Source organism: Pseudorca crassidens, chromosome 4, assembly GCF_039906515.1.
Source record: "Pseudorca crassidens isolate mPseCra1 chromosome 4, mPseCra1.hap1, whole genome shotgun sequence".
Taxonomy (NCBI): Eukaryota; Metazoa; Chordata; class Mammalia; order Artiodactyla; family Delphinidae; genus Pseudorca; species Pseudorca crassidens.
Genome location: NC_090299.1, coordinates 119,853,664 through 119,867,307, shown reverse-complemented (window position 1 = coordinate 119,867,307; position 13,644 = coordinate 119,853,664). Strand labels below are relative to the sequence as shown.

The window sequence follows — 13,644 nt, the reverse complement described above, 5'->3', positions numbered from 1 at the left end:
GGAAGTTTATAGCAATAAAATCCTACCTCAAGAAAACAAGAAAACTCTCAAATAAACAACCTAACCTTAAACCTAAAGCAACTAGAGAAAGAAGAGCAAAAGAAAAAAACAAGTTAGCAGAAGGAAAGAAATCATAAAGATCAGAGCAGAAATAAATGAATAGAAACAGAGAAAACAACAGCAAAGATCAATAAAACTAAAAGCTGGTTCTTTAAGAAGATAAACAAAATTGATAAACCACTAGCCAGACTCATCAAGAAAAAAAGTGAGAGGACTCAACTCAATAAAATTAGAAATGAAAAGGAAAAGTTACAATTGACACTGCAGAAATACAAAGAATCATAAAAGATTGCTACAAGCAACTACATGCCAATAAAATGGACAACCTGGAAGAAATGGACAAATTCTTAGAAACGTACAACCTTCCAAAACTAAACCAGGAAGAAATAGAAAATATGAACAGACAAATCACAAGTAATGAAATTGAAACTGTGATTTAAAATCTTCCAACAAAAAAAAGTCCAGGACCAGATGGCTCCACAGGTGAATTCTATCAAACATTTAGAAAAGAGCTAACACATATCCTTCTCAAACTCTTCCAAAAAATTGCAGAGGGAGGATTACTCCCAAACTCATTCTACGAGGCCACCATCAGCCTGATATCAAAACCAAACAAAGATATAACACAAAAAAGAAAATTACAGACCAATATCACTGATGAACACAGATGCAAAAATCCTCAACAAAATACTAGCCAACCGAATCCAACAATACACTAAAGGATCATACACCATGATCAAATGGGATTTGTCTCAGGGATGCAAGGAATTTTCAGTATCCACAAATGAGTCAGTGTCATACACCACATTAACAAATTGAATAATAAAAACCATATGATCATCTCAATAGATACCAAAAAAAAAAGCTTTTGATAAAGTTCAGTATCCATTTATGGTAAAACTCTCCAGAAAGTGGACATAGAGTGAATGAACATACCCCAACATAATAAAGGCCAAGTATGACAAACCCACAGCTAACATCATACTCAATGGTGAAAAGCTGAAAGCATTCCCTCTAAGATCAGGAACAAGACAAGGGTGTCCACTGTCACCACTCTTATTCAACATAGTTTTGGAAGTTGTAGCCACACAATCAGAGAAGAAAAAGAAATAAAAGGAATCCAAATTGGAAAAGAAGTAAAACTGTCACTGTTTGGAGATGACATGATATTACACATAGAAAATCCTAAAGATGTTGTCAGAAAACTACTAGAGCTAATCAGTGAACTTAGTAAAGTCGCGGGATACAAAATTAATACACCAAAACCTCTCGCACTCCTATACACTAACAACGAAAGATCAGAAAGAGAATTAAGGAGAAAATCTCATTTACCACTGCAACAAAAAGCATAAAATACCTAGGAATAAACCTACCTAAGGAGGCAAAGACCTGTACTCAGAAAACTATAAGATACTGATGAAAGAAATCAAAGACAACACGAACAGGTGGAGAGATATTCCATGTTCTTGGATTGGAAGAATCAATATTGTGAAAATGTCTATACTGCCCAAAGCAATCTACAGATTCAATACAATTCATATCAATTACCAATGGCATTTTTCACAGAACTAGAAAAAAACATTTTACAATTTGTATGGAAACACAAAAATCCCGAATAGCCAAAGCAATCTTGTGAAAAAATCGGAGCTGGAGGAATCAGGCTCCCTGACTTCAGACAATACTACAAAGCTACAGTAATCAAGAGAGTACAGTACTGGCACAAAAATAGGAATATAGATCAATGGAACAGGATAGAAGTCCCAGAGATAAACCCACACACCTATGGTCAATTAATCTACAACAAAGGAGGCAAGAATATGCAATGGAGAAAAGACAGCCTCTTCAGTAAGTGGTGCTGGGAAAACTGGACAGCTACATGTAAAATTATGAAATTAGAGCACTCCCCAACACCATACACAAAAATAAATTCAAAATGGATTAAATACCTAAATGTAAGGCTAGACACTCTTAGAAGAAAACATAGGCTGAACACTCTTTGTCATAAATCACAGCAAGATCTTTTTTGACTCACCTCCTAGAGTCATGAAAATAAAACCAAAAATAAACAAATGGGACCTAATGAAACTTAAAAGCTTTTGCACAGCAAAGGAAACCATAAACAAGGTGAAAAGTCAACCCTCGGAATGGGAGAAAATACTTGCAAATGAAGAAACTGACAAAAGATTAATCTCCAAAATATACAAACAGCTTGTGCAACTCAATATCAAAAAACCAAACAACTCAATCAAAAAATGGGTGGAAGACCTAAATAGATATTTCTCCAAAGAACACATACAGATGGGCAACAAACACATAAAAAGATTCTCAACATCACTAATTATTAGAGAAATGCAAATCAAAACTACAATGAAATGCAAATCAAAACTACACCTCACGCCAGTCAGAATAGCCATCATCAAAAAATCTAGAAACAATAAATGCTGGAGAGGGTGTGGAGAAAAGGGAACCCTCTCACACTGTTGGTAGGAATGTTAATTGATACCGCCACTATGGAGAACAGTATGGAGGTTCCTTAAAAAACTAAAAATAGAACTACCATATGACTCAACAATCCCACTGCTAGGTATATACTCTGAGAAAACCATAATTCAAAAACAGTCATGTACCACAATGTTCATTGCCGCACTATTTACAGTAGCCAGGTCATGGAAGCAACCTAAATGTCCATCATGCAGAGGAATGGATAAAAGTTGTGGTACCTATATATAATGGAATATTACTCAGCCATAAAAAAGTGAAATTGGGTCATTTGTAGAGATGTGGTTGGACCTAAAGACTGTCATACAGAGTGAAGTAAATGAGAAAGAGAAAATCAAATTCATATATTAACGCATATATGTGGAATCCAGAAAAACTGTATACATGATTTTTTTTTTTTTTTTTTTTGGCGGTACGCGGGCCTCTCACTCTTGTGGCCTCTCCCGTTGTGGAGCACGGGCTCCGGACGCACAGGCTCAGTGACCATGGCTCACGGGCCCAGCCGCTCCGCGGCATGTGGGATCTTCCTGGACCGGGTCACGAACCCGTGTCCCCTGCATCGGCAGGCGGACTCTCAACCACTGCACCACCAGGGAAGCACTACAGGATATTTTTTACACATCTTTATTGGAGTATAATTGCTTCACAATGCTGTGTTAGTTTCTGTTGTACAACAAAGTGAATCAGCCATATGCATATATATATCCCCATATAGATGATCTTACTTGCAAAGGAGAAATAGAGGCACAGACGTGGAGGACAAATGTATGAATACCAAGGGGGAAAGGGGGGGGATGGGATGAATTGGGAGATTGGGATTGACATATATATATATACTATTGATACTATGTATAAAATAGATAACTAATAAGAACCTACTGTATAGCACAGGGAATTCTACTCAGTGCTCTGTGGTGACCTAAACGGGAAGGAAATCCAAAAAGAAGGGACATATGGACATGTATAGCTGATTCACTTTGCTGTACAGTAGAAACTAACACAACATTGTAGCAACTATACTCCAGTAAAAAAAAATTCTTTTAAAGGATAAAAAGAAGTATCATAAGTGTAGTCACTGCAGGAAGCAGAACTGAGGGAATAAAGGGAATAGGTTGAAATTATTAAAACTTAGAAACCTGGGAGGTTTGGGAGCCCTGTGGTTGATGTTTACAATTTCCTTCTTCCATTTCTAATTCCAAGATTTTACACACTCAACTAGGACCTCAGTTAGTCAGGGTTCTTAACCAACGGGATGACCAAATCTTCATGCTAGAAGAGTCTGAATCCTCAGTCTCTGGCTTTTGTTGCTGTCATTTTCCACTAACTTTTACAAATGGATATGGAAATGCTAAGAGGCTCCCCAGAGGATCCTCTGAGTTCCAAAGAGCATCCTCACTGTCCATGTTGTGTAACATCAACCAATTTCCCCTGCCTTTCCAGGTAAAATCCAGAATATCTCTCTTTTTGTGTTCTTTTTTTTTTGATGATGATGAACATTATGATGAACATAATGATGCTAAAACCTACATATATTAGACCAAATAGGAAATACGAAACTAATTATTAGTACAGTAAATTTTAAAAAAATAAGTAGAAAAAGTAGAAATGGAATTTGTCTCAGTAAATGAACACACATTTTATCATTTATGGAAACTGTTTACTAGTTGTGCTTAATTATTACACAGCTTAGTTATAATATATCATAAACATATTTTTATTACGAGTTATATTTGACTAGAATATAAAACCGAACAAGTATGTTCACACCTCATAGTCTGGGTTTATCCAATAAAACTATTCTCTTATAATGCTAGCAAAAAGCAGAGAAGCATGTTGTCAACAGTAATGTAGTTTACAAATTCCAGGCTACACTTGAAATTCTGGTTTGTTTCACCCATGGCCATTTGATAGTCATGCCAAATTCCCCTTTTCCGAACACCTGTGTGTGTAATTCCCACCTGAGAAAAGTGGGTTATGTTGCTCAATTTCTTTTCCAATTTCTAATTTTTTTGGCAAGTCAAGACAGAGTGTTTCTTCAATTAAAACATTTACAAATAGATTTTATGATAAAGTTGATAACAATCTGCTAACAACATCCAAGCTCAATAAAAGGATAATGAGATGTTCTAATACCATTTCAATAGCAGATACCTATTCTCTATTCTCAGATCTGTTCTTTTGATAACTTTAAAATTTTCCAAAAGCAGTGTTAAAGAGATTGTTTTATTTCTTCATAAGATTATAAGAGAGCAGATACATAAAAAACAAATTGATAGTAATTTCTTAAATTGTTCTTTGAAATCTTACAGCTATGCAAAGATTTGTATTTGGCATCATAGGATCTGCATGTCAAACTACCTCTGGATATGTAATTTAGTAAAAAGTTAAAGCAGCAGAAATTGTTTTCATGCCAAATGCTATCATAACAAGAAAAGAGTCGTCTCCAAAGCAAACTGTATTCTAAGCAGCAGTGTCAGGCCTATCTGAACTGCTCTTTGACTTGAGAACAGCTGATATATAGCTAACAAGTAGAAAGGGTCTTAATGTGACCCACAAGAGATATATTTTATACCCCTAAAAGGTTGTCTCCATTTTAGACTTACAGTGACATTGAAATCTATCTTTTGTATTTTCCTTGTTTGCCACTGCAAGTTTCAAAACAAGATAGCACTAAGTTTCAGGGTTTTATATCAATAGTAATCACTGTGTTAAAACTATGTGTAGCGATGTAGAAAGTCAGCCAGAGTTTAGAGAACTGAACACTGGTCTTATAATGAAATTAGTTTGGGTTTGAGGTTTTACTCTCTCACTTGCTGGCTGTGTGAACTTGAGAAAGTATCTTTATCCCAGTGGTATCCACATGAAACATATAACGTACATATACAAAGGGAAAATTTTTTTAATTCTTGAGAATAGCCTTTAATTTTAGAGTTTACAATGTGATAGTTTAATTTTAAATATCCCTGTAAAACATTTTTTTCTATAATTCATTATTTATGAGTTAAAAAATCCATCTCACAGGAGGGGAAAGGAGGAAAGAGTGGCTATATATCTCTTACCTGTCTTCCATCAATCAGAAGGATATTTAAATTAATACTTGTTTTTTTAAGCAAAGACTCCCTGTAAGTCCCTCACATCCTACTTTGACACACTATAATCTGCTAATCAAATTGCCACACACCCAGCTTAGACACTCAACAGTAGGAGTTTTGGTGGAGGTGTCCCACGAGAACAGAAGCTCCCCAAGGGCAGGATTCAGGTCTGTTAGGTTCAGTGTTTTTATCCTCAATGCCTGGCTCAGCTCCTGGGACACATAATAAATATTTGTGTGACTGAAGCCTCAATCACTAAAGGTAAGGACATCCTTTTATAGTCAAAGGATTGAATGAGGTACATTAAGAAATTATTAGGTGAATGAAAAGGTTCAAAAATAGAACCTGAAGGGGGCACTCTATGTAAGGTGTAGCTGGTAGAATTACTCAGCGCCAAATCTACCATGCCTCCGCAGGCTGCCTATTATTAATACATAACACAGACATCATAAGGCAGAACTCATTTCAAAGTGAAACACTGAGCATATTATAGTATGTATATATTCAAGAGATAGTGTCAACACAATTCTGGGTATAAACTATATAAGAAAGACAACATAAGTGAACTAACCTTTCATTGCTGTTCATAAATTGAAACCAATCTTTCCTATGAAAAGGAGAAAAAGTGGTTGGACAAATTAATGTTTAGTGAGTATGTGTTGAACTCATTTGAATTCTACACATTTGGACAATGACTGTTTGACTTGAGGGGGCAGGGAGATACACAGACGCGCACACACACACACACACACACACACATATCCTATGAATCAGAAAGAAAGTTTAGTTCATACCTCAGAATTCCTTACTTAGTCCCCTGGGATGAACCATAGTTATAACATTATGTGTGATGCTTTCAAATCATAACTCATTCCACTGGCTTAGCATAGCCCACAAGCCTGTAGAAATGGGACTTAGAAAGCTGGAGTCTCTGATGACTGTATCTTGGCCCATCAGCTAGCTCTTGGATGAAATGCTAGAGAGGCTTAGCCACCTCTGCTTTTGATGGATGGAAGCACAGCTAAGTGCAGCTAAGAGTTTGCCTGAAGATCTACGAAGGGTAGGATATGTAAGTCATCACTGTACCTGCTGCCACATGCCAACTGAACCAATTCCAAGATCACCCAACTACTCCCTTTCAAAGCCTCTGCTTCATGCTCTGGTGGACTGACTTCTCCATATTCCTCCCACATTCTAGATGCTCTGATTGCCATTGTTTTTACTGCAAGATGCTTTTGCAATTTCTGCACTATTTGGGATATTCCTGGTAGGGTACATTGTAGTAAGTGATTAGCAGCATTTTGGATTACATATGCAGCTTTATGTATTTGTATAATAAGTGAGATCCATTTCTGGCTCTGGTGACTCTGGATAGGTCACTTACCTGGAGTTAGTCAAACTGCAAAGTTCAAGGGCATAGTCCTGCAGGCTGCCAAGTCTGCTCAAAACCTCTGACACCATCTGCAAAGTTAGAGGGGAAAGTCCACACAAGACCACCCTTACTTTTGACACCAACTGCAAGTTTGGGGGATTCCCAAAACCACCCTTGAGTATGACAGTCATGAGAAGGACTCACAGAACCGAAAGCTGTTATATTTATGGTTATGGTTTATTAAAAGGCAAGGGTGCATATTAAAATCAGAAAGTGAATTGAGGCAAAGGGCAGAGTCTGGAAGGATTCCAAATGTGAAGTTTCTATGGTCCTCAGGACATTGCTACCCTCTCAGCATCCATGTGTGATCATGTACATAGAGTATTGCCAATCAGGGAGGCTCCTGCAAGTTTCCAGTTTAAGAGTTTTTATTGAGGCTCCATTACTTAGACAGGATTGAATGATTACCCTCATGGTTGAACTCAGCATCCAGGTCAAATAATACTTCGCCCCCACCCTAAATCACATGGTTGGTCTCTTTGGTATGGCCAGCTCCCACCTTAAGACTCTCAGGTGTGTTCAGCCCCCACCACAAACGAACGCATTCTACCGAGTGTGATATAGATTACCTCCCAGAAGTCAAGGGCAAAGGCCAGCACTCTCTTTGGACAAGTCCAAAATCCTTACTACACATTACTTAACAACTCTGAGACTCAGTTTTCTCATCTATAAAATGAGAATAATCATGTCAACCTTATGAATTTTAGGCCTTAATTCATAAAAGGTGAAACAATTTTCTAGATTTAAAAAAATCCCACTTTAGAGCATCCTTTGAGATTTCTGCTAAACTAGAGTAGTTTCTGTGTCTGGCTCAAATATTGTAAATAACTCTTGCCTCCAAACCCCACATTCCAAAGAGTTCTTCGATAATTCTCATTGCACAATATCCTCAAGAGCAGACACTCTCTATTATCAGGAGAACTAGCCCATCACAGTGGAGAGTCCACTGGGTCAAGCACTGGAAGAAAAGCTGGTTCCAGCCCTCATCAGATCTCTGATCTAGGGCAAGCCATTTAACTTCTCTAAGCCTCAATTCCCTCATCTAAACATGGAGATATCACACCTGCCAGGTCTGCCTCACAGGGTTGTAAAATAAAATGGATTTCATATATATGTGAAAATGCTTGTTAAGCAAAGTTTATCAAAGGTAATGGTGAAGTCAAGCCCTCAGGTGTTGGAACTTCTATCCCCAGGAGACTGGAGCCCTGGAAAGTGCTGAAGAAAGTGATCGATGTGCCACAGGAAGTGTCCTTTAGGTCACATCCAAATCAACGGAACAATTTGTACGCGGATCACTGAATTTCCTCCTCCAACTCCCCTCAGTACTTTTATGTGTTCTCCATTTCTTGATTAAGTAGCATTTGGGATATTTTACTCCTATACTGTCTCCTTAGCACTTATTCAATCATAAATACTTAATTGGAAGATAAGAGCTTCAAAAATTTGTTTAGAATGTACAGTACTTTGACAGATAAGGGTGATATACTGTCCCATGTAAGTTTTTGTCCTTTCAGAAACTCTGAGACCTCTTTGTTTATGAAACCTGATGCTGGGCTGGGTCACCCTCCCTCACTCCCTGGAGTTCTGGGAGAAACGCCCCGCTCCAGCCAGTGGGCAGAGCCCTAAGCCCTCTTCTTTTCCTGCCCCAGTGAGCTGGCTGGATAACTAGGAAGGAAGGATTTCCCTTAAGTCTTAAAAGGCAGTTCCTGCTTCTTTTCCACCAGGCCCAGTTCAGTTCAGCACCTCATACCTCCACAGAGCCAAGTAGACATAAGAGGACAGGGACGGTGCACTCAAACCAAACACTCCGTAAGCCACCAGAGCGGCAAAAACTCCACAACCCCATCACTCTACCTTCTATTCTCCAGGACCTATAATGTCTTCTCTCTTCCTTCCAAAGTTCCCCTCCCCCATTCCTGTCCCAGACCCCCTCCCCGCTTCCTTTGAACTTAGGGAGAATGAAGAGAGAAGGAAGAAAGAAGGTGACTAGTTATCATGCACTGCCTTTTCCATCAGCAGAATTGGCGTCCTTTCATGATCACTAGTACTTCTCTTGCAAAGTTCAGTGAGTAGGGTCAGATGTAGCCCAGACCTGGTACCTGGGAGGTCTGTTCATTCACAGAGGGAGGGGGGAGGGAAGCAGGAAGGAAGGAGGGAGCCACAGAGCTCCAGCCTTGACACTCATTACCCCCCAAGGAGAGCTGCTTAATGGCACCTAACTCGGCTCTAGATGCTGTGGGCCAGCCCAGAAATGCAATTTCTTCCCATTTTGATGAATGATTGATAAGCTCTGAATGGTTCAGTGCTGAAGAGACCAATTTTCCTCACCTGTGCTCTGCTGCTGCTGAGGGCAGATGAGATTTCAGAAGCCAAAAAGCAACATGCATTGTTCCTGAAATGGAAGCCTGTTTCCTGCGAAGGCCAGTGCGACTTTACCACAATCCGTCCCAAAGACCAAACAGGAGACTGCGTGTCTTCATCTGACGTGGTGCAGAGCCAACCTGTCAGAAACTTTGTCTGCTCATGTAAGAGGTAGAAGAAATAGGAATTTCAAATGAGGTTTGGGGCTGTAATTTAAAGAGGTAGGCACAGCCATCATTTCTAGACAAACTATTGCTGTGTTCAGTGTTGCAATGTCAGGGTCTGGCAGAACTCGGAGGGCACACTCCTGCTGGCCCAGGGAGATAGGCTTGAGGGAAACAAACAGGGATGGTGCCTCACTAGGGCCAATGGCCAAGCGACTCACTACCACGCTGGGACCAGGGCGAGGCGAGAGGCCCTGGAGACAGCAGATGTACGGAGAGGGCCTTCTGACAGTAGCTGTGGGCTTTGACAGAGCAGCACAGCCAGCCCACAGTGTCAGGGCAGGGAGGTAGCCCAGGGAATTAACGCATTCCTCCTGACCACCCATCGTTTGCTGAGGCCTTCCCCTGGCGTCACCCAGTCACAAGTCTGAAGACCAAGGAGCTGGCGGATGCAGCCCAGAACAGAGCATGAAAAATTGCAAGTGGGTCTGGAAGGAGAAACACAACTAGTTGATACGTGCTCTATACTATGTGGGAATACACCATGTGCTGTTGGTGGAATTTTGTCCCCAAAAAAGATCCATGCAAGCTCTAACTCCTGGTACCCATAAATGTGACCTTATTTGGAAATAGGGTCTTTGCAGATTGAGGTCATACTGGATAGGGTGACCCTAATCCAATGACTGGTGTTCTTAGAAGGAAAAATTGGAACCAGACTAGGGATTATGCTATGTGGCTACAGAACAGACTGGAGAGATGCACCTACAAACCAAAACATGCCAAGGATGGCCAGCCACCACCAGAAGGTGGAAGAGGCAAGACAAGGTCCTCCCCTAGAGGCTTTGAAGAGTCCAAGGCCCTGCTTCTCCCTTGATTTTGGACTTCCAGTCCCCAGAACTGTGAAACAATCAATTTATTTAAGCCACCCAAATTTGAGGTAATTTATCACAGCAGCCACAGAAAACTAATAGACCTCGTATACAATAGATGATATATAGATCCTGTATTAGCATCAGATGTTCCTGTGTTTCAGACAAAATATGACACATGAAAGATTATTCCAGCAGCAATGCTTCTGCAAAGGAAGACGAGTTGTGGTTTTAAAAGAAAAGGGCAGTGGGCTTACTAGTGTTCATGAATTCTGTAGTGCTGACCATTCTAGATAACCAGTTCCTGGGCAAGGCAACTTTTCCTATAACTAACCTATATATGACATTTGTGGGATTATGTTAGAAGCATTTCTATATACTCTAAAGCAGTGGTCCTCAGCCAAGGGCTATTAGCACCCCCCTCCCAACCACACACACACACACACACACACACACACACACACACACACACACACACACCTTGAGCCATTTAGCAATGTCTGGGGACATTTTTGGTGGTCACAATTAGAGGCGTTGCTCATATCTAGTGCACAGAGGCGGTTAAGCACCCCACAGCTGCCAGGCCAGCCCCCATCACAGAGAATTATCTGTTGCAAGGCGTCAACAGTGTTGAGGCTGAGAAGCCCTGAGCCACAGGAATATTGCAGGAATGTGAGGTGGGAAAATAATTTGTCAGTGCATTAGCAGTGAACAAATCCGTTTTAACCCTATGAAGTTTATCAGAAGCCGTAATCTCAGAGATGCCAGATGACGCTTCTCACCAGGAGCTGCAAATGCAGGCTCCCCAGTCCCCCTCTCACTTGTTCACTGACAGCATTTCTAACCGTGCTTTGATTCTCCCATCTGTGAAATGGGGATCAAAAATAGTACCGAGTGTTGTTAGGGTGAGTAAAGGAGCAAAGGCAGGAAATGTGTTTGACCTGTTCCCTGTTGCACAGTAACTTCCCCTATAATGCCAACTACAACTATTATTATCATCATTATTATTATCAACATGAGTATTATTACAACTGCTACTACCTGAGTCTTGGGGACCATACACCCCACCAATATTTTGGTCCAGAATAACCCTCTCATCTCACTTCTGTGTTTTCACTGTTTTGACATTACCTGACTCCATGCGATCTCTGGAAAAATGAATTGCTGATTTCAGACAAAAATTCTAAAACTAACCCCAAATCCTCTCACCAAAACATATTAACCTGCAGCTAAATGCTAATGGAAGTCTTGCTTTCCTTGAACGATCGTTGCTAAGACAGCCTCAGTCTTCCTTTGCCATTTCCTTATTTCATACATAAAATGAAAAACATCCCTAGACTCTATTTGTTTTTTTCTTAATTTGGCCAGAACAATCTTGGATTTTTCACTGCTCAGTAGTGTGTCTAAGAAACATTTCTATTGTTTCTATGCAAATTAAGCTGGTTACATGGTTTGGTAACCTTATTTAAGTTTGTTTTAACTTATCATAGTTCTTTTAAAAAGGTGGAAGGCTGCTTTCCCTAAATCATGGAAAAAGATATGGCTCAGTCTCTATAAGCAGAGGTTTTGTATACTTTATCTCAAGTAATCCTCATAAAAACCAGGCAAAGGAGGTATTTTTATTTGGTTTTGGATTATGAAACTAAGTCCCTGAGAGATTAAATAACTTGCCAAACATCACAGTTTCTAAGTGGCTGAGCCTGGACTGGAACCCAGAGCTGTCCTTCCCCAGAGCCAGTGCCCTTGCCCGGACTCACCGTGCTCTGGGTCTTCACAGGGGTGGACACCTGAGGAGGTGATTGCAGTGAGTGTCCCCACTGGGCTACAGAGTTTCTACCTAATTCATCTGCAGCAAAAACCTGATGAAGAGCAGTCACTTCTCTTACCAAAGACTCTCTCCAACAGCTTTTAAAACACCTGTGAAACATCCCAGGCCTCATCCTGGTACCAAGTCCACCACTTTGCTGCCCCTTATTTCACATGTGATTTGCATCATCCCCCCACCCTGCCATCCAGGCCCTGATGGTCTTTGAGCTCAGAGGGCAGGAATGCCTGGGGTTATCTCAAAGGGGATTCCAAAGAAACCCAACAGGATTGCACAATAGGACAGGGATGTTTGTCCTTTGCCCTCATTCCCTCATGCAACCTGAGTTCGTTCTCTCGCATCTTAATTTATTCTAGATCTTGGGCACCCAGCGGGGCTTGTTTTCCTGACAGACTGTGATGCTCTCTCTCTCTCTCACATCCTGTAATTCACCGTTCAAAGGGTGCAGAATAAACCAGAAGCAGATTTAACACGTAGCATTTGTTGAGCACTTACCCAGGCCCTGTGCCAAGAACTTTTCACCGACCGTCAGCAGTATGGAATTGTATTGAGAAAAACGAAAAGAATGAGTGTGAGGAACCTCCTCTGACATTTGACTTCCACCAAACACGAGGCACCGAATGCCGCAGAATAGCAGTGGGGGCTACTGTTGTTTAGGGTTATATCGCATCCTGCAACATTAGTCACTGGCTGACCCTCATCCTCTAGCCTCCTTCTTGTCTCCAAAATGATGGTCTTTAAAGGAAAGGGAAAAAAAGAGTTGCAAGACCATGACAAAGTCTGACATTCAAAAAACATCACAAGTTCACATAAATGGCAATATTTTAAAACTAAAAATTTGCATGATCTGTCTGAACTCTACTAAGAGCATTTATACCATGAAGAATATTTGTGGCTGCAGATTACCAAAAGCAGCTGGAGCCAGAGTGTCTTTTTTATCACTTGGCTGCTGTTACGTACTTGCTTTTGTCTTTTAGCAAAACAACCTACTGCAAGAAAAAAATCAATAATATCCCTTTTAAAATTCAGAAATACTTTTTTCCCAAACAGTTATGCACAATTTCCACCCACAGCATCTTAACTGTTTAGTTCTTACTTGGCACACATGCATATATGGAAATATATGTCATCAGGATCTCACATGTATCAATATAATAGCACAGTAGCTATAATCTCATTAATCTCATAATCTCATTTGTTCTTCAACACTATTCTGATAAGTAACAGGAAAACTATTTTAAAATGCACTCTAAGCTATGGTGAGAAGTTTAAAGACAGCTCATTTCAGCTCTGTCTAAGAATTGGGCATTCTTAATGCAAGATGCTAAATAATGAAAAAGAA

The 13,644-nt window shown here is 40.2% G+C and overlaps 1 long non-coding RNA gene across 1 annotated transcript in view; it reads right to left on the bottom strand.

The window, feature by feature from the left end:
* LOC137223242 (uncharacterized) overlaps positions 1-13,029 on the bottom strand; it is a 189,744-nt gene extending 176,715 nt beyond the window's left edge. Inside the window, exon 1 of the long non-coding RNA XR_010942761.1 lies at positions 12,798-13,029. This is a non-coding gene — a long non-coding RNA (uncharacterized lncRNA). The remainder of the gene's footprint in view (positions 1-12,797) is intronic.
* Positions 13,030-13,644: the final 615 nt, after the last annotated feature.